An 18,923-nucleotide genomic window follows, 5' to 3' on the forward strand; every position below is an offset into this window, starting at 1 on the left:
TGAGTGCAGTGATTGGATTTTTATTTATTTTATTTTATTTTTTACTTTATTTTTTTTTTGTTTTAATTATTTTGGTGTCGGCCTAATTTGTTAATTTGGAATGCTTAAGGAATGGTGAACGGGACAAGAGTTCGGGGTAAAAGATATCAGTTGATAGACAGCATTAAAGTATTATATGGGGAGATTAAGAGGAAAGCAAGAAAGGGAAATGCTGGGTTTGCAGTTAAAGACCTGCTCTTGGGCAGAACACTGTGCATACATACATACATTTTTTTTTATTTTATTATTATTATTTTTTTTTAAGTTTCCCCTTCCGGTGGCAGAAGCGTCTGAATCGTTATGGAGACTTTCATGGTGTGGTGTTATTTTATTGATCTGCCTCTCTGTTGCTGTCGTGTGTCCTCTCAGACAGTATTCAAATTTCCAACAGTGTTTGCGGTTTTGTTTGTGTGTTTTAGTTTGGTGGTGGGGGCTGGTGGTAGTTGTAGAGGAGTTTCTCCAGTGTTGTTCTGTTGTTTGTGTTCGGTGGATTTGCGAAGATGTGTTGTGTATATACGCGATTTACTGCCGAATGTGTGTATTTCCTGTTTATGTTGTTTAGGTGTGTGAAGAGTGGCTTTGTTTTTGTCGTAGTGTAAACTGTGTTGTTTCTGGTGCGTCTGTGTAGGTGGAAGATTTGGCGGAGAATTCTTCTTTCGCGTGCTTCAAATTTCAATTGGGTCGTTGGAGGGGCTTGTGCGAGGAAAATGGAGGGATATATGCATAGGGATCTAACCAATGCTTTGTATAGGTGGAGGAGTGTTTCGGTTATACAACCGGGTCGATTGATGCCACTTAGGTAGCTTATTGCTCTGGTGGCTGCGTTATATTTCCTCCAGGTTTCTTTAGCTACTTTGGTCCAGGAGAGTTTGGAGGTGAGGGGTATTCCTAGATATGTGAGATTTCGCTGGAGTACCACAGTCTAGTATATACAGTCACGAAGCTCAATACATAGTAAATATGCATCCATAGATAGTTGCTAACCACTAGGATCGCTAATATCGCCTCATTACAGACAATGCGAAATAGTACCGGCACAGTCTATTGTTCCTAGCACCCTCATAACTCAAGCTTTCTTAACTGTATATACTAAACTGTGGTAATACGTAGGATAGTCTCAAATTACACTAGAATGCAGTAAGCCTCTTTACAAAATGACAGATACAGCACTCATGCGATTTTTCTTTCATATGAAAAGGCCAGATGACATACTTTTCATTCGGCAGATCTCGACATCCATCTTCGATATCTCGGGAAAATGATGTGCTCCTATTTCAGCTTCCTCGTCATAATACTCAAGAGGCCCAGCCTTTAGATGTTTCTATCTTCAAATCATTTCAGACAGCTAAATCATGAAGCAGTTCTTAGGTGGCTTCGAGATAATCGTGGAGAAAAGGTGACACAGTTTACAGTTTGAACTGTCTGGTGAAGCACATGGCAAATGTTTAACAATAAAAAACACATTCAGGAAGTTTAAATGTTAGGTAATTTATGCTCTATTTTTTTTTCAATTTCATTTGAAGATGCGTTACTTTCTTTCATTAATTTCAATAAACTTGTAATTTGCATTTATTATATTATTCATATTAAATACTGTTCAATATGTTCAATATTAAAAGCTTTCCTTCATACTGTTCCCTGCAGTTAAAGAGGTGCGATTTAAGAAACCGCAGGTGCTATTTAAGAAACTAGTTGCCTAAATGGCACCACTGACAAGTGTTTTGAAAATGTCATTCTACTTCAAAAATATTAAATCAAATTCAAGGATTCTTTTTTACTTGAAAGGTAAATGTTCTGGGAATGTATTTCTGTAAAGGAATGCAGAAAATAAAAATTGTATTGTTCAATAAAAATTGTAAATGCTAAAGTGGTGCGATATACGCAACCTTACCCTAATACCACAGTCTAGTACAGGGACATCATTTTATTTTTACTAACATTTTTAATATCAACCTTTCTATACCTTTAGAGAACCGGAAACACCGCTTGCTCCCCCCTCCAAGACTGGAGTTCGATGATACTGGCGTAAAACACAAATCACTCTACTAGGTATAGGAAGAAAGAAAAGTAGTTCATCCATTTACGTAAACTAGGAAATATCGCGATTTTGAGTTTGATCATTTTCATTAGGTTTTTCTTTAATCAAAGTACAGTACTGTATTAAGAATAAGTGTTTTTACTCACGAAGTGAGTTATCCATGCGAACGTATTCATTATGCAGTGTATATTATACTGTCTACAGCACATTGGCGTACAATATAGAGAAAGAAGTTGAATTGAAAAATAATCATAATATGAATATTTAAACACAATTTTGAAAATGGTGGCCGTTCATTTCGATACAGGCTTAAGTTCTTTTGTGCATATTATCGCACTATAGACTGTTGCATCTAATCCCAATTGCCAGTTTCGTCCTTCGTACTAGTAACTCATGTTGAAATAATTCTGTACCTACTCTAAGTACTATACATTCAATCTCCACTTCTGCCCGACCCGAAAATATAAAATTACTCAGACATGCTATCTACTGTCCGTCCAAGTGGTTATGCCGCAGGATTGTAGAAAGGGAGGAAATCACGTGACAGTTAATTACTTAACAAGGCCCTTTTATTTAAGTTAAATTAAACAGCTATAAAATATTACGTAAACGTCCTATTCCTAAGAGAAATTAATGTTTTCAGAAAAGAGCTAAGACAGCCCAGCTTTTACAGAGGGGCGAGCAGAAGCAGGTGGGGGAAATCGGGATGGGACGTAGGCAAACGGACAGTACCTGTTCGAAAATATGATTCAATATTGAAAGCTCTTTCGTCACTGGAAAACGCGAAAATATTTCTGGAACGTACTATACTCAGTAACTTAGTACTGCTTACTATCTGCGGTCTTGGTTCTGTGTGGAGTTGGAACTTCATTAGTAGAAGAGGTGGGAGTGAAGTACATTCAAAAACTCAGGTACAATAAAAATTGAAGTAAAAATAAAACGATGTCCCTGTATATACAGTTACGAAGCTTGAGTTGTGAGGGTGATAGAGACAATAGACTGTGCCGGTATTATTTCGCATTGTCTGTAATGAGGCGATATTAGAGACCCTAGTGGTTAGCAACTGTCTATGGACGCATATTTACTACGTATTGAGCTTCGTGACTGTATATACTAGACTAAGGTAATACGTAGGATAGTCTCAAATTATACTAGAATGTAGTAAGCCTCTATACAAAGTGACAGATACAGCACGCATGTGAATTTTGGTTCATATGAAAAGGCAGATGACATACTTTTGATTCGGCAGATTTCGACATCCATCTTCGATTTCTCTACATTCTCTAATACGAGGCGTGTTCTTAAAGTAAGTTCCATTTTCAATTATAGACGTCGCATCGCTGCAATCGTTATTTTGCGCATGCGTGTTTTCTTCTTCAGTCCTCAGGCAAGCTGTGCATGCAGTTTCAGCAGTGTTGCCAACTGGACGGAATTACCGTCAAAAGTGACGGAATTTCAATGTAGCGGACGGGAAAAGAATGGCTTTGACGGGTGACGGATTTTCTGGCGGAAATTACGATTTACATCGTCCTTTGACTTTTTTAGCTGCTGTCATTTGTAATATTGTTAGTTTTTGGGGGAGCGTAGGCCAACAAAGCACATCAGCTGCAGAAGTAGGGGCAGATGATGTGGATGAATTATTATTATTTTAATCAAGATTGTTAACAAAGTTGTCTTAATATTTGAAGAGTCCACTGCAAGAATGATGGATGTCACTTTCTTGTCGAAAATGAACCAAGACTGTCAATGCATAGCTTAAGACATATAGCATGTACATAGAGAGTTATATGGCATTAACACTGATAGTCATTGTCCAGTAATGATCGGAAAATCACAGTTAAGCTTTGAGCGCTAAGCATTTCAAACTTTCAATTGCTTCTCCTGCAAAATGTATTCCGAATGACATCCATCATTCTTGCAGTGGACTCTTCATTTGCTTTTATTTGTATATAGATATATTGAGTGGGTCTTACTTTTTTTAAATTTTGACGGATTCTAACGGATTTCCAGGTGATAGACTGACGGCAATACAATTTATGTGTTGGCAACACTGAGTTTCAGAGCTTCAGTTCGTGTGTGTGGTTAGTTGTGATCAGTTGAAATGATTAAAGTGATCGAGCACCCCGCCGACTGTGAGATGCGGTCTGTTATCCGTTTTTTGAATGCGAGAACCATCAAACCAGCTGACATTCATCATCAACTTTGTGAGGTGTATGGTGATGATGCCATTAGTGATGGAATGGTCATGAGATGGGTTAGGAAGTTCAACGAGGGCCGCATCTCTGTGCATGACGAGCAGCATACCGGTCGGCCATCTTTGATCAATGACGATATGGTGCGTGCTGTCGATGACAAAATTTATGAGGACAGGAGGTTCACAACTTCTTCGCTTTCCTTGAATTTTCCACAAATGTTGCGGAGTGGTTCGCAGGCGGGTGAATTCTACAATGAGGGGATAGAAAGACTTGTGCCACGACTCGATAAATGCCTCAATAATGGTGGAGATTATGGTGAGAAGTAATTCAAGTGTGGGGAATACAATGCTACAAAAATGGTTTGTAAATATTTTCCCGTTTACTTTCTACACCCTTTTGGAACTTACTTTAAGAACACGCCTCGTACTTCTCTCGCTGTTTCCTTAGTTAATCATTTAACGTCCCTTCTCAATTACAAACTGGTAACGGATAACAAAATTATGATGCAGTGATAAAGTCAAACTGAAATAAATATGGCGTTGAGACTTCCAAGAACTCAAGAAGTTACTTCCCCAAAATCTTTCAAAATTATTTTTAGTAATATTCCTAGTAATTGAAACTCAATATTGAACGTTCCTTTTCAAGTAAAGAGGCTATTAAAAATGAGATTAAGACACAAGAGTGATGGAACAAGATAAAGAGAGCTCTTGTGTTTGAGACTAATAAAGCATGTTTACATGTTTTTTACTTGTGGCGTGCATAATCTTTCGATACAACCTGTTTGGCAGCTAGAATAACTGCTACATATTACACTGGCTTTACGTTTCTGGTTAGCAGGCTATAACAAAAGCCATGAAATGTTTAACAGCAACTTTAGTACAACAACTTGTCAGAAGGAAAACGAAATCTTTATTAATAAAATCCAAATTTAAATAACTTACATGTGGGATAGGAAGATAAAACTGGCTTATTTTAAGATAATTTCTGATAAAAAAAATGTAACTGGTACGTTGTCTACGCTCGAAAAGTGAACACTAATTGTGATGAAAATTATTGCAAGAGAGAAAATTACTACACTCTTAATGATTATAAGGGTCCTTTCTTTCTTTTTCCTTCAGAATAACCTAACCGAAAGACCATCACCTCATTTAATCATTTAACTCTAAGCCTGAGGCACATAACGATTCATCGTGAATATTTAAATTAACATGACTATTACACTTTTACTACGTCATAATACTTTTGACCAATAAAACGGTACGAAAGGATGTCTTTCAATCAATCATGGCTGCTTAGCGCACGATTTTATCGCGTCCCTAGCATTTGTTTAATTTTATCGCGTCCCTAGCACTTGTTTATTTTTATCACTACCTTAGCATTTGTTTCTTTGTTTCCCAACATTTCAAACTACACTAATCTGGATGTCAAAAAAAAAAAAAAAAAAACAGAAAATTACAAACCACTCCAGTCGATGCACAGCAGTTTCAAATATGACTCGCATTGGCATTCAAGAACAAGAATTCATATAGATCACTGGTCATAGCTATGCATCTTCCCTGAATCCCTATTTACAAATAAATGAAGAGCAGCATTCGGACATCCTGAATAAGTTGAGGAATAAACCATGTACATCAACGCGTTCCACTTCTTTCACACACACGTCCAATATAACATCAACTGAACCACCAACCACTAAAACATTCAAATTTGAAAATTATACTTTCAATAATTCCTTTTAAAATTATTCATGTTTATTTTTTATGTCATCATCGTTAATTAAAACTGTTCTTGCTTATTTCATCACCCCTAATTAAAACTTTTCTAACTCTTATTTATATTATTTAGGTTATGTTACAGCTTCTGATATAAGATATTATGGATAGTCACGTATCAGACATTGTTTAATACTAAGATTTATTGAAAATCATCTGTCAAGTGACATTGATTACTGGGATCCGAATAATTTAATAAAAATGAAACTGAATCAACAAAGCCTTCTTGGCGCAACTGATAACAAGAAAAGAGCTAATCATAACACACTACTGCCATCTAGCGTAATATTTGTAATGTTGAGATGGTACAATAATACATTTGAAGATAGTTCTATTTTCATAAGTCAATTAATATTTTATTGTATTTGAGTACTTCGTTACTTCTAATCTTTATATACTTTCTTCTAATCGTGTAATAGTCAATTAAATCCCATTCGAGTTTTGATTTTCTTTAGATAAATCAAAACCTATAGTGAGATTACTGTTGATAATAATAATAATAATAATAATAATAATAATAATAATAATAGCAATAGTAGTAGTAGTAGTAGTAGTAGTAGTAGTAGTAGTAGTAGTAGTAATCTTGCTCTGAAATTGTATTTTAGAACAGATCTTTGTAAGAGAAATAGGCTTTAACCGAAGGAAAGCATTCCAATAGTCATTTGATAGAGGATAGATGAAAGATTATATACCTACATACTTTATAAATACAAATAGAAGTAGGCCTACCTAGCAAGGGAAATGCAAGACGCAATGCATGTCAACTAAATTGGCATTACGAAATATATTACAGTGTAAACGAGGACACAATAATCTAATAATGATTAACATAGCATTACAAAGTTTTACAATACTATACGAAACCACTAACACACTTTAAGGAGGCCCAAGTGCGAAACGTCACGTCTGCTCATAAAAAACGTTGATTTCTGTGAATAACCTTCAGTTATTTCTCGCCGCAAAATGTCCTCTCTGTTCTCACATAATTACTCTCGAAGAGAGAGGAGGGGGAATCCTAAGACAGAGCACTGACCTCCCCTCTCTTTGCGACTCTTAATTCTGTCCCGTGCAATTCCGATATTATCCGATCTATAATAAAACTGGCCGACAGGTCTGCAGCCGTCCCTGAAAAATGTGAAAGTGGTAAAATCAGAGAATGTGCCTGTCACTCGGATGAGTAACGCGTTGCCGAGTTCACTGGTAGGGAACTGCCCGTCACCCTGTCGTGCAGCGGCCAAGTATGGGCTGAGCACAGATCGATTATCATTTATTAACTTTCCTTTTAAACCGCAGATTGTGGTACGCTGTAAAATTTAATTACCGCCTTAAATATTTAATAATACTAGTCTACACGAATAAAGGGAAAAAATTAAGTACTTAGCCTACTAGAACAGTAATCAACGGGAGGCGGAGGGGAATTGTACGAGTAATTGGCGACACAACTTTAAGAACTAAATCACAAGGCATATGTAGATGTATTGTGTCCTCTAGTTATTGCTTTAATGTGTTCTTTGTATCGAGTTTGAAATGATCTGCCTGACTGTCCAATGTACATATGGCGAACACATAACTAATGCCAACCACACATACAATAACATAAATACAGACATGGAAATCCTACACATACAACCCAAGAACCAAAAACTCAACACACTAGAACAATACGAAATATACGGACACATTAAGGCCCAATTGTATAAAACTCCCTGACTAAAGATCGATTTTGATCGAAGATCGGAAAGTGAACCGAGTTCAGACACTTCTTCTATTGTATAAAACTTTTCTGCGATGAAATTACCTTGGTTCAAATGCAATCTAAGTTCACGTGAAAAGGACTTGGCAACATCGCATAAACAGGTGAAGTATGTGATGCGCGGGCCATGTTGTACAGGTTTGTTCAGTGTAGCCAATTTAGCGACTTTAACTCTTTTTCAACGACAATTTCTTTTAACTTTTATATTGCTTAAATAGGGATATAGCGACCTTTTTAGCGCCTCATAGTGACAAAATTTAATCTTTCTTTGTTGATAATAAGAACTCTACTACGTTTCCAACTACTTTTTGGCGACTTTCCGTACACTCTGTTGGAGACACTGGTTTATTTTGTGCGTTGTAAATAATGGCGGACAATAAGAAGAAGATTGACCGTTCTCCAAATTGTTATGTTATGGTGTTTGATACTGCTAAACATAACAAAGCTTTATAAAACGACAATTTTCGTTTAGTAATACAGTTAATTGAAAATTTATGAATGTACCTATGATATCCATGAATAATTAATGGTTGTTATAAACATAATATAATTATAGGTTATGTTATTTGATACTGCTGAACACGATAAATCCTTATAAAATATAAGAATGTTTGTGTGTTAAGACAAGAAATTGAAAAAAAAATATATATAAATGTATCTACCATAGTCTATATATTTATAATAATGGTTATTCTTTTTGCACAATCTTCCACTCGTATACTCAAACAGAAAAGAAATAACTGAACTTGGATCATCTAACTTAATCGGAGAAATTTCTTCAGTCAAAGTTGACTTTAGTTTAAGACAAATTAATCTCAGATTAGACTTTATACAACATAAAATTCCAAGTTCAGCTAGAACGAGGATCAATTTAACCTCTGATCTAAGATTAAATGGTTTATACAATCGGCCCTAAAACACATCCTAATCAAATAATCAACACACAGATCAATTTCAGAACACACACACTATTTGACACAACTCTTCATCACACGAACGCACACACACAACAGGCAGCGAAGTGGAGATGACGCCGAGACACAGAAGGCTATGAGGATGGTGTGAAGTAGTACCGAAAGAGCTGTAAGCCGCACATGCTTACATAATTAACACGAGTAAGATCGCCATTTAATCAATTATTTATATTCAAGTGTTAAAAGTAGTGTACGAAAGATTCAACATGAATAAATTAAAATTGCATATGCTAAAAGGTTTAGTCTGTCTGATTTGGAGAAAATCTTACTGAGTTTCCTTATGTGTTTTTGTACAATGATATTGAAATTTAGTTGATGGATGTTCTGTCAGTAATAACTAGACTTCGTTGAATTGCCACACGCAGCACGCAATCAGGTTGCCGATGTACGGTAGTATAGAGGAGGTGAGCGACCTCCCGGTCTCGTAGTATAAGCAGTTCATGTTAAGAGATGTAACCGGTCCAAATAGATAGAGCAGCTACAGCTAATGTATACCTATGTAAGCACTTGTTTTTGCATTACTGTGGTTGGAATAGTCAAAGTTTAATATTTGTTCAGTGCAGACAAGAATTCAATCAAACATACTACAATGAGAGTGTTGCTGTTACAAACAATTGCCCCTGCAATACCCTTACCCCGCAGCCAGTCTTGACCCGTTGGGGAACGTGGTTGGATGCTGTTAATTATTATGCAGAACATTACAGCAAAATAATGGAGGTAATTGATGCATTGGATAGCACAGACAGTTCCGCTATTGCAGCTGTAAAATCATTGGCTTCTGAACAGCTATTGGAAGATATTCTGTTCATTGATTCTAATTTGAAAATCGTGTCCAAAAGCATCATCGTGTTAGAATCGTCTAAACCACAACTCTCAGAAGCCCTTAATATAGTGGATAAAGTATCACAAATCGTTATCCAAAATAACAATTCACTAATTTCAGAAAAAGTGAAATGTAAGTTGAGAAACATTATTGCTAAAAATTCTGCCTATTCACAACTTCGTATTATAAATGACAAGACGTCTGAAGTTGGTGTACTGAAAAATAGCGACTTTCCCTTCTTCAAATATACACGTATTACATCGTGTGATGTTGAACGTACATTTTCCCAAAATAAAAACTGTTTAAGTGACCATCGGAGGAGGTTACTTTGCAATCGCTCAAAATGTACGTAACTCTTCACTGCAATGCACATATTCAAGAATGATGTATCTAACATTAAATTTTAAGAGATAATATATCTCACTATAAAATAATTGTGTATTTACATATTTTGACATTTCCTAATTCAATGACCATGCATTATATTTCTTGAATGCAGGATACAGGTTTTATTGTAACCGCAGTATACTGCTCAGTGTTTACATCAGAGGCATACTCCATCCGTTGCACGCCCCCTTCTCATACAGTCCATACCGCGTGCGCAGTAAACCTTACGATTCCCGTGGCAATTCCACGAAGTCTGGTAATAACATTATTACGACTAACATTACTTTAATGTAGGCTGTGTAAGAGTGCAAGGAGCAAGATTCTGCGAAACTTACAAGCGACGCTTTTACGAAATTATGGCGCAACGTAGACACTTCATTCAAAAAATAAACACGATGGATGATTAATAAATTTCACTTGAACTTAAAAATCATAACATGTCAATTTACTTTCCTTTCAAATTCGTCAATTATTTCATTATGAATAGAGTTATGTAAACTAAAGTGAGCTTTGAAGTTTTGTTAACATCGAAAAGAAAATCATGCACGTTCTTGGTATCCTCTGTACACAACAAAAACCGCAGAGTAGTTTTGCTATTCAGCTCCCAGGTGGCCGTGTTGACAGTTTTTCTTGGAAATCGTTCATGCTGCAAGACAGGGGATTCACTCACCCAGCAGGTGTGAATGTTCCATTAACGGGTTAAGACAATGACAGAGCGTTACGGATCCGTTCCGCTTGGGCTAGATCCCTGCTTGCTTTAGTCTCATTTTAATGCGTCGTTGCTGGACGGATCTGAATCCATTCTTGTAATATGATACACACAAAGGAGCCCTTCAGTGGGTAAACCTAACGCCCACTTATTCTCTTATTCGTGTTTTATTAAATACAGTAAAACCTCCAATCAGCGGTCCCCTTAATAAACGGCCATTTATCTTATGCCGCAGTGACGTCAGACCTCAGCGAAGCATCAAACTTACCCCCTACCTTCCCCTTCCCCCACTCCATGAAAATACTGCGCGTGTACGTGGCGGATTATACTGGATTGCTGTACTTCGGAGCTTCATTAATGATACAATGTCTTTCGCAGAATCATATGAATCGAGAGGATATCACACTTACAAGAAAGGCGGTTCTTTCATTTCTCATGTTTAGGATCAGTTACAAATATTCAGGACGCGAACTTAAATATGTACATTCTTAAAATAGATCACCTGTTATACGAGTTCAAAGAACACAGATTCAGTGATTTCCAAAGGATGGAGAAAGATTTCAATATTTTTGCCACTCCTTTTCATGTTTAAATTGAAAATGTTATCCCAGAATTGCAGTTAGAGGTACTGGATTTGTAGAATGATGGCTTCTTGAAAGCAGAATGTGAAGGTCTACTGGGGGCTAAAATTGTTCAAAAGATGTCCAGTACTACATATCCACTACTTAGTTTGCTTCGAAAATAATGAGTACCGTCATTTCCCGTAATTATGGTCCTGGAACATAACTACTGTCCACGATACAACTATTCAAATGTTGTACTCCATAACGTAGTACCTCGTTTATCTATATTCTTGCTGTACTGTAGTTTGAATTCAAGTCACTGCAGCTATCTACGAACGGTCTATGTTACTTCCACAATGAATGGTTGTATCGTGGATCATAGTTGTGTTCCAGGACCATAGTTATGGGAAATGACGGTATGTATTCATCAACCTACCAGCGCGAACAGCTGTTTTCTAAAATGAAATTTATAAAGTCCAGCTACAGATCTCGCTTAAGCGATGCTCATCTCTTTGCGCAACAGAAAATAGCATGCACAGATAAATCCCAATTTCGAAGAAATTGCTTTGAAAAATGATTAATGAAATATCACGTGAATGGACTATTCTAATTACATGTAGTAGGTAGGCGTGTAGTGGCGAAACTGTCTGTAAATCCGTCACTGCACTGTAGAGTGCAACCCCTCCCACAGTATGTAGTTGCCATTTAAATCCTGTCTTGTGGGTTGCGTTCATTTTTGCCCACCACTGATCTTGTGGAATCAGTTTAATTTCTCATAAGTAAGTGTAAATATCATCTCATTTCAGCGGTCACCTCTTGACTTCTGCCAGCGCCTTTACCTGACGGCCGGCCACAAACTGCTCCGATTTCTGTAGTTACACTAGGATGGGAAGGTCCATTTTCGTGTGGAGAATCAAATTCTGGACACAAGTTCTGTAGAGCGAAAAAAATCATTTGAGTCATGACATATTTCAACTCTTAAAATTTTATCCATTTGAATGGTGAATTTGCAAAACGACTTAAGTCCACATTTTGGGAGTTTTGAGTTGAGAGCATGATTATTTTGCTGTGTGCAAGAGTCATCGTTTAGTACCAGAATGACTAATCCACGACTTTTGTATAGTTTTTATTAGCAGCAGAATATTTCGTTAAGGGGTAAAACGCCTTTAGTCGTGGACTTAAGTTGTATTTACTGTCAAGTACTGAAGAAACTTAAATAATACGTAATTTTAATCATACACTCAGCTGACAAATTGTTTTTTGTCTGTTGCCATTGGTAATTCTTTCCGAACTTATCTCACGTTTACCATTCCTTCCAGTGCATCCTCCAGTAGGAAGTTCTATTCAGCCAGTGACACAACCAATTCCCTTTCTACTTCTTGATCATTTTCAGCATTATTTTTTCTCCACACTTTCCAACACAGTGGTTTATCCCCTATCAATGAAACCAAAATTCAAGATATTCGTACAATGCTTAAGTACATTCGTGATGAAGAAGATGTGCATACATTTTACGAAAACATTATAGCATGGGAGACAACAAAGAATAGAAAGATGAAACTAAGCTGTGGTCTCGTTATAACACTCCTAAGAGTTGTCTGTGCTCTTGTGATTAACAAATTATTCAAAATAAAGTTGTTCAACAATTGCAATAAGGTTATTTTATGATTTTGGTATAAATACATTTAGTTAAACATGTTATGCGTCAGTAGCCTAATAATTATAATGCAGGATTGAAGTTATTTGCAGAACAACTTAAGTCCTAAAGATAATTAAATTGTTTACTACCTGAAGAAGAATACGAAAGTATGAATTCTTATAATAAAACTATTTCTCTTAGATATAAAAAATTATATTGTAATAATATATGGTTCAGCGAGGTTAAAAACAGTTTTCTTTAATTTTCTCAAAACTACTTCTAGGGACTTAAATCGTTTTGCAAATTCACCACTCAATCCCAATAACAGTGACTGTGGTAGTGTTTTATATATATTTTTTTGTCATGAAAGTATACAAGTAATTTTTTCCAAATGCTTACTGGTTTCGTCTTCTGAATTATTATTATTTAGAATATGATATGTGTTTACCAAAAGGCATAGAATAATTTACACTTTGTTCCACTTGAAAAAGACGATAATGAGTACTTCTATAAACAGTGAATTTAGGAAGAATACCTACTTATGTATGACGCTTGTATAAATTCTTCTTCTTAAGAATACACCAGTAAGAAGTTACAAGGAGTTGGAAGACATTTCCCCCTGCAACACAAAGTGAATACCGGAAGCTCTGTTGAATTCTCACTGTCGTCTATATTTGGTACTCACACGTTACAATAATTCACGAAAGTGAAATATCTTGCTTTCAGGAAGCCCGTCCTTGCGGAAATACGAGATTAAATGAACTAGTATACCGGAAAGTCAAATTGCGTGGTAACGTGTTATCTTTTCGGATTTCCTTAAATTCTCCAAGAAAACAACTAGAACAATACCTTCGCGACGACCAAAACCACTTCCTTCAGAACATCTTCCTATACTCTGTTGACAAACATCTCACATTATTTCAACGGTATTTGAATACGTGATGTATCTGTCATCCATATAGTATTTTAGGTTTCAGACATAAAGTGGAAGTTGAGTGCTAAATATGATTCTGGAGTCGTGGACTCGAATACTTCATAGGACAAGAATATCCGTCCGTTATGCTGTCTCAGGTTAGAAGTAGTACTGGGAATCACTTCTTTGAAAACCGAAAATGGAAAAGATAAAATTAAAAACTGGCTGAACAAAAAACGAAACTTCTACACCATACCTGCACAAACAGCGCTCAACGAGCGCGCGCGGGAGAGCCATGTTTACCGCACGCCAAAACGGAGAGGAAGATACATCAGAATGACACAGACTTGATATAAGTAGAGGAGAGGGAAACGACCACTCAGTTATCTAGTGGAGTGCAGTGTGTAGGCCTATTCTCAGTAACTGTTTCACGTTGCTTACCTACTGCTACAGTACAGTATGGAGGAATCTAAAAGACGGAACATAACATTTAACATTTAACGATTTACAGCTCGAACTTATTGATCTTCAATGTGACCTAAGGGCTAAAGATCGTTTGAATAATACTACTAGCCTGGTTGAGTTTTACAAGACTAAACATTAGGAATAATATCCACGACTACTCAGGCTGGCTGTGAAAATGATTGCTATGTTTGGCTCAACATTTATATTTGTGAGCAACTGTTTTCTATAATCAACATTAATAAAGGCAGACATCGAACATCTGTAACTGATGTTTCATTACGATCAGTAGGCTACTGTTCCTTTCAGCTGCCAACAGCATAAAACCTCGTTTTGATGTACTGATAAAGAAAAATATAACAAAATGATATTGTGCATTTAAGAAGCTATAGAATTTCTATTATTTCTGTAGACCTAAAATAAATATTTCTTTATTAATTAATAATAGTCCCCAAGATAGTTTTGCAAACACTGAACGGGAATTCATTTCATAAACACTCGTAATAGTACTTCCTTTTGTGTAGCCTATATTTTGTACGAAATCACCCCTTATTCCAGTCCACCTTTATACAGAGCGCAGCTAATATCTGCATTCCGCTCATGAGCTGTGAGCCGGCTCGGAGAGCGCAAACCTTGTGCAGGCCTGGTCTAGATGGTGCACCGTTTTGAACATCGTCTCACTGCGTAAATATATTAATTAATATTAGCAACTAATCTTGCATTCATTGCTTGAATGCGTAAAGTTGAAAGAGCAGTTTAACCGTGTTTATGCATCTTAATGGATTCATGCTCGTCAATTTACGGAGAAACAGTTGGCGACACCGACTAAACAAAAGAACGACCATGCGATAAATTGATAGCGATAAATCTAGCTGCAAAAATTATCGCGATGTTTGACTGTGATTGGTTGGAATTCAAAATTTAATTACACTTCATTGGTCGAAAATGGAATGACGTCACATAAACTCCAGTTAAAGCAGGGGATCGGACCTAATTCGCGAGATGATCAGCATTTCCTGTATTACTGAGCTACCTGAGTGACACAGCCACACCCTGCCGTGAATCAAATCCGAGTCCGTTGGATTTGTAATCTAGTACGCTATCAAATAAAGAACACACGGGAAAGTAATTGTCACAACAGACGACTATGACGATGATATCATGGCGTTGACTTACTGAATTTAGCTGAAAAAGATATGAGAGTCTCACAAGTAACTCTGCATATCATATGCAATTTTCCTGGGAAATCCGGGCAATCATTCAATTTTTGTTTCTTTCGTAAACCCCTTCACAAAGAGGAAATACATCATGAAGGGAAGTGAGACTGAACACTACAGCGGAAACTTGGCGCCGATGCATGAAGTGACCTGACTGCAACCTCCGGCTGCCTTGACCCTGGCACGTTGGGTAATTCCACAGCTTGCGGTTAATAAACAGGAGAGACAACGTTACGCAGCAACGCAGGTGTCCTCGATTCGCAACCTCTGTTCCTTGCTTTGCAGTCGGACTGATGTTCTTCAGTCAGACACGAATGTTGCTGTTTCTTTCAAAACATAACTGACGTTGCCTATTAATGTAGTCTCAAAATCACAACAGCAGGCATGTCAATTGATGTCCACAGGAGCAAGCGCGCGCTTTAGAGCCCAGGAGAGCCTGAGCCCTTTACAACGGAAAGGAAAGAGACAGACGAAAGAGATGGTATATGCAGCTTGGTCGAGCTATATTCAGGAATGGTCAGCACTGATTCAATAAATAAATGGAAGAGAACTTATTAAAACTGTATCCATGTTAATTTTTTAATTTGCCTGAGAAGTATAAGTGCATTATAATAATGTAAGTTTTAATTTTAATGCTCATTTTTTCACAAGTTTGATTTTTTTATTCAAAAGAAATATTTTCTCAACTCTTCGTATAGAAAAGTAAAATTTTTAGGTATAGGCCTATTTATTTAGTAGCCTTACAGAATGTTTTCGTAAATCTAATATATCGTATATACGTATTACTGAACATGGTGTATTGAAAATTTTGAAAATATTCGCATGGAAATTGTTTGTAAGGAAATGAATTAACAAAGCAACTACTGTTACAGCATAAGCAAAAGATACGTGTCCATGTGTTGTAAAAATGTCAGCTCTATAGCTTCAGCACATTTCGAGAAAATAATTTAATATTCTGATGATAGGAAGTTGCTCACAAATATCACCTTAAAAGCATAATGCGATAAGAGTTTTGTTATGGAATATTAGTTACACTTAAAACAGATACAGTACCTAGGTACCTTTGCTTTGTACTGTAATATTGTTTTGATTAGTTTATTGATTACTTTTGTTAAGGCTAAAGATACCATCAATATCAATTCCAACTTATCATGTCATACTCAATCTCCTTCTTTGGAATATCACTTTCTTTATGAATGATTTGTTTCATCCACTTAATACAGTATAATATTATACTACTATGGAATTTAAGTGAATATTCCTTCTTAACTCTTTATTATGTTATTAAGATTTAAAACACAAGTGCAATATTAAGAAATCAGTGTTAGTACTTTTGTTTTACAGACAATATAGATAATATTAAACAGAAAGAAGCCATATAAAAATAACGACATAAAATTTCACGTTCCGTTTGAAGTTTGTGCACCACTGTTTTCTTAATCCAACAGGTTGCTTATTCATATACACAACCCTTCCTCTTTCCATACTTAGCGCTTGCTGTCCGCGCACGACGTCAAGGTCAGAAAAATACGCTTGCTTTGACATCACTGGGCTAGGATTTTGATGAAATTGCATCTTTTTACTAGTAAGCCAGAAACATAGCTGCTTTAGTATTTATATGTTATGTGATAAACTGGGTGTTTTAAGACATATTTGTTAGAGAATGTTTTGCCTGTTTCAACTCATAAGAGCATCTTTTGTTTTACTCGGTCATTTTTAGGCATTTTCATTTGATTTTGGCCATAAATCCCCTTTATTAATGTAAAATAATGTCTATTTCCTTTGATATTTTCTTTACATATTTTGTCAATTAATATTCATTATTTTGTATAATATTTTAATCGTTTTTATACACAAATATTGCCATTTTGACGTAGTACACTCCATGTAATGGATCAGTCCAACCACCCCTTCAATATAGACTCCTCTATACCTGCTAATTCCGGATAAGAGTGGCCTTGTGGTAGACTACACGGAAACTAAAAGTAAAGTAAATCCATGGTGCTACAGCCCATGAAGGGCCAAGACCGACCAGCCGACTCCTGACCTAATTCCACATGTCGACGCAGAGGTGAACGATCATACATGGAAACTACATCAGATAAAATAATTAATTAAAGTGTACTACTTAGAAAAAATTACGTAAAATTTAATTTAATTACTAGTCTAAATATTAAGTAGTACAAAACCTCTTTTCCTACTAAGACAATTATGCAAGATCAATTTTTAGGGCATTTTTGGAAGATTTTTAGATCATAAATGCATTGTTTTAGGACATTTTTTCATGATTTATAGGTCATCAAAATCGTAGCCCTACTGATTATTATTTGATTAATCAAAGTAATCCTAGGCTTTGGAGTCTTCATCTGCCCCTCTATTGTATATCCCCAATAGGAGGGGTGCCTCTTCCACCAAATTTGTCATACCGAATTAATATTCTCCGCCAATTTGCTGTTGAGGTCTTCACCCGTATCCCTGGGCAAGGGTTTCGTGTTATACCCCACGAGACTGGGTTCTTGGCAGAACTTAGTCACTGAGACTCGGTTTTAAAATTGTATAAAATAATGGCAGTACCTGTATTGACTTATGGAGCAGAGACTTGGGCCATGAACAGAAGTGATAAAAGAATAATAGAGACAGCTGAAATGATATTCTTAAGATATGTCGCTGGCTGTACTCTTAGAGATAACATTAGAAGTGAAGATATAAGAGCACACCTGAATATTTTTTGTTTGAATAAGAGAATTGAAGAAAATCAAGTTCAGTGGAAGGAACATATATCCCGGATGTCGGATGAAAAATTAATAAAGGGTGCGTCAGAAAGAACGGATGGATTTCAAACTATCGATACGCAACGAGGAGAGAGATATAGTGAGGGGGACCACGACTGTTGGGTCAGCCATAGAATGCAGTTTCAGTTGAGAATATGGTGTTGGTCTGGTGTACAACGTGCTTTCATCGTAGAGACATTTTTGAAAAATGAAGAGTCTGTGATCGCCACTCAGGACTCATTTCGACATCGGATGTCACGCTAGGATTCCAACTCGGAATACAATTTTGCGGTGGGTTGCTTCATTTCGTATCACAGGTTCAACATTAAAGAAGAAATCACCTGGACGAAATTCTATTGCACTGAGATTATCCGAGGCTACGGTAAGATCTCGCGCCCTGCGACTTCTTTCTTTGGGACCATTTGAAGGCGTAAGTTTGTAAACATCGGTCACATACACTGGACGAACTGAAGACAGCGATTCGTGAAGAAATCGTGGCAATTGCACCAGTTTTGACTGTGAAAGTGATGGCGAACATCAGAAAACGCCTCGATGCCTGTATTGAAAGCCAAGGACATCATATGGATAATGTTGTTTTCCATAAATAAACTGCATGTATTGGTGAATATGTTGATAACAATAAATTTTTGATTTGATGAATCTTTACA

The 18,923-nt window shown here is 36.5% G+C and overlaps 1 protein-coding gene across 2 annotated transcripts in view; it reads left to right on the forward strand.

Moving 5' to 3' along the window:
• e (nonribosomal peptide synthetase ebony) overlaps positions 1–18,923 on the forward strand; it is a 112,800-nt gene that overhangs the window by 24,717 nt on the left and 69,160 nt on the right. The window lies entirely within an intron of this gene.

This window comes from Periplaneta americana, chromosome 8, assembly GCF_040183065.1.
Source record: "Periplaneta americana isolate PAMFEO1 chromosome 8, P.americana_PAMFEO1_priV1, whole genome shotgun sequence".
In the NCBI taxonomy this organism is placed as follows: Eukaryota; Metazoa; Arthropoda; class Insecta; order Blattodea; family Blattidae; genus Periplaneta; species Periplaneta americana.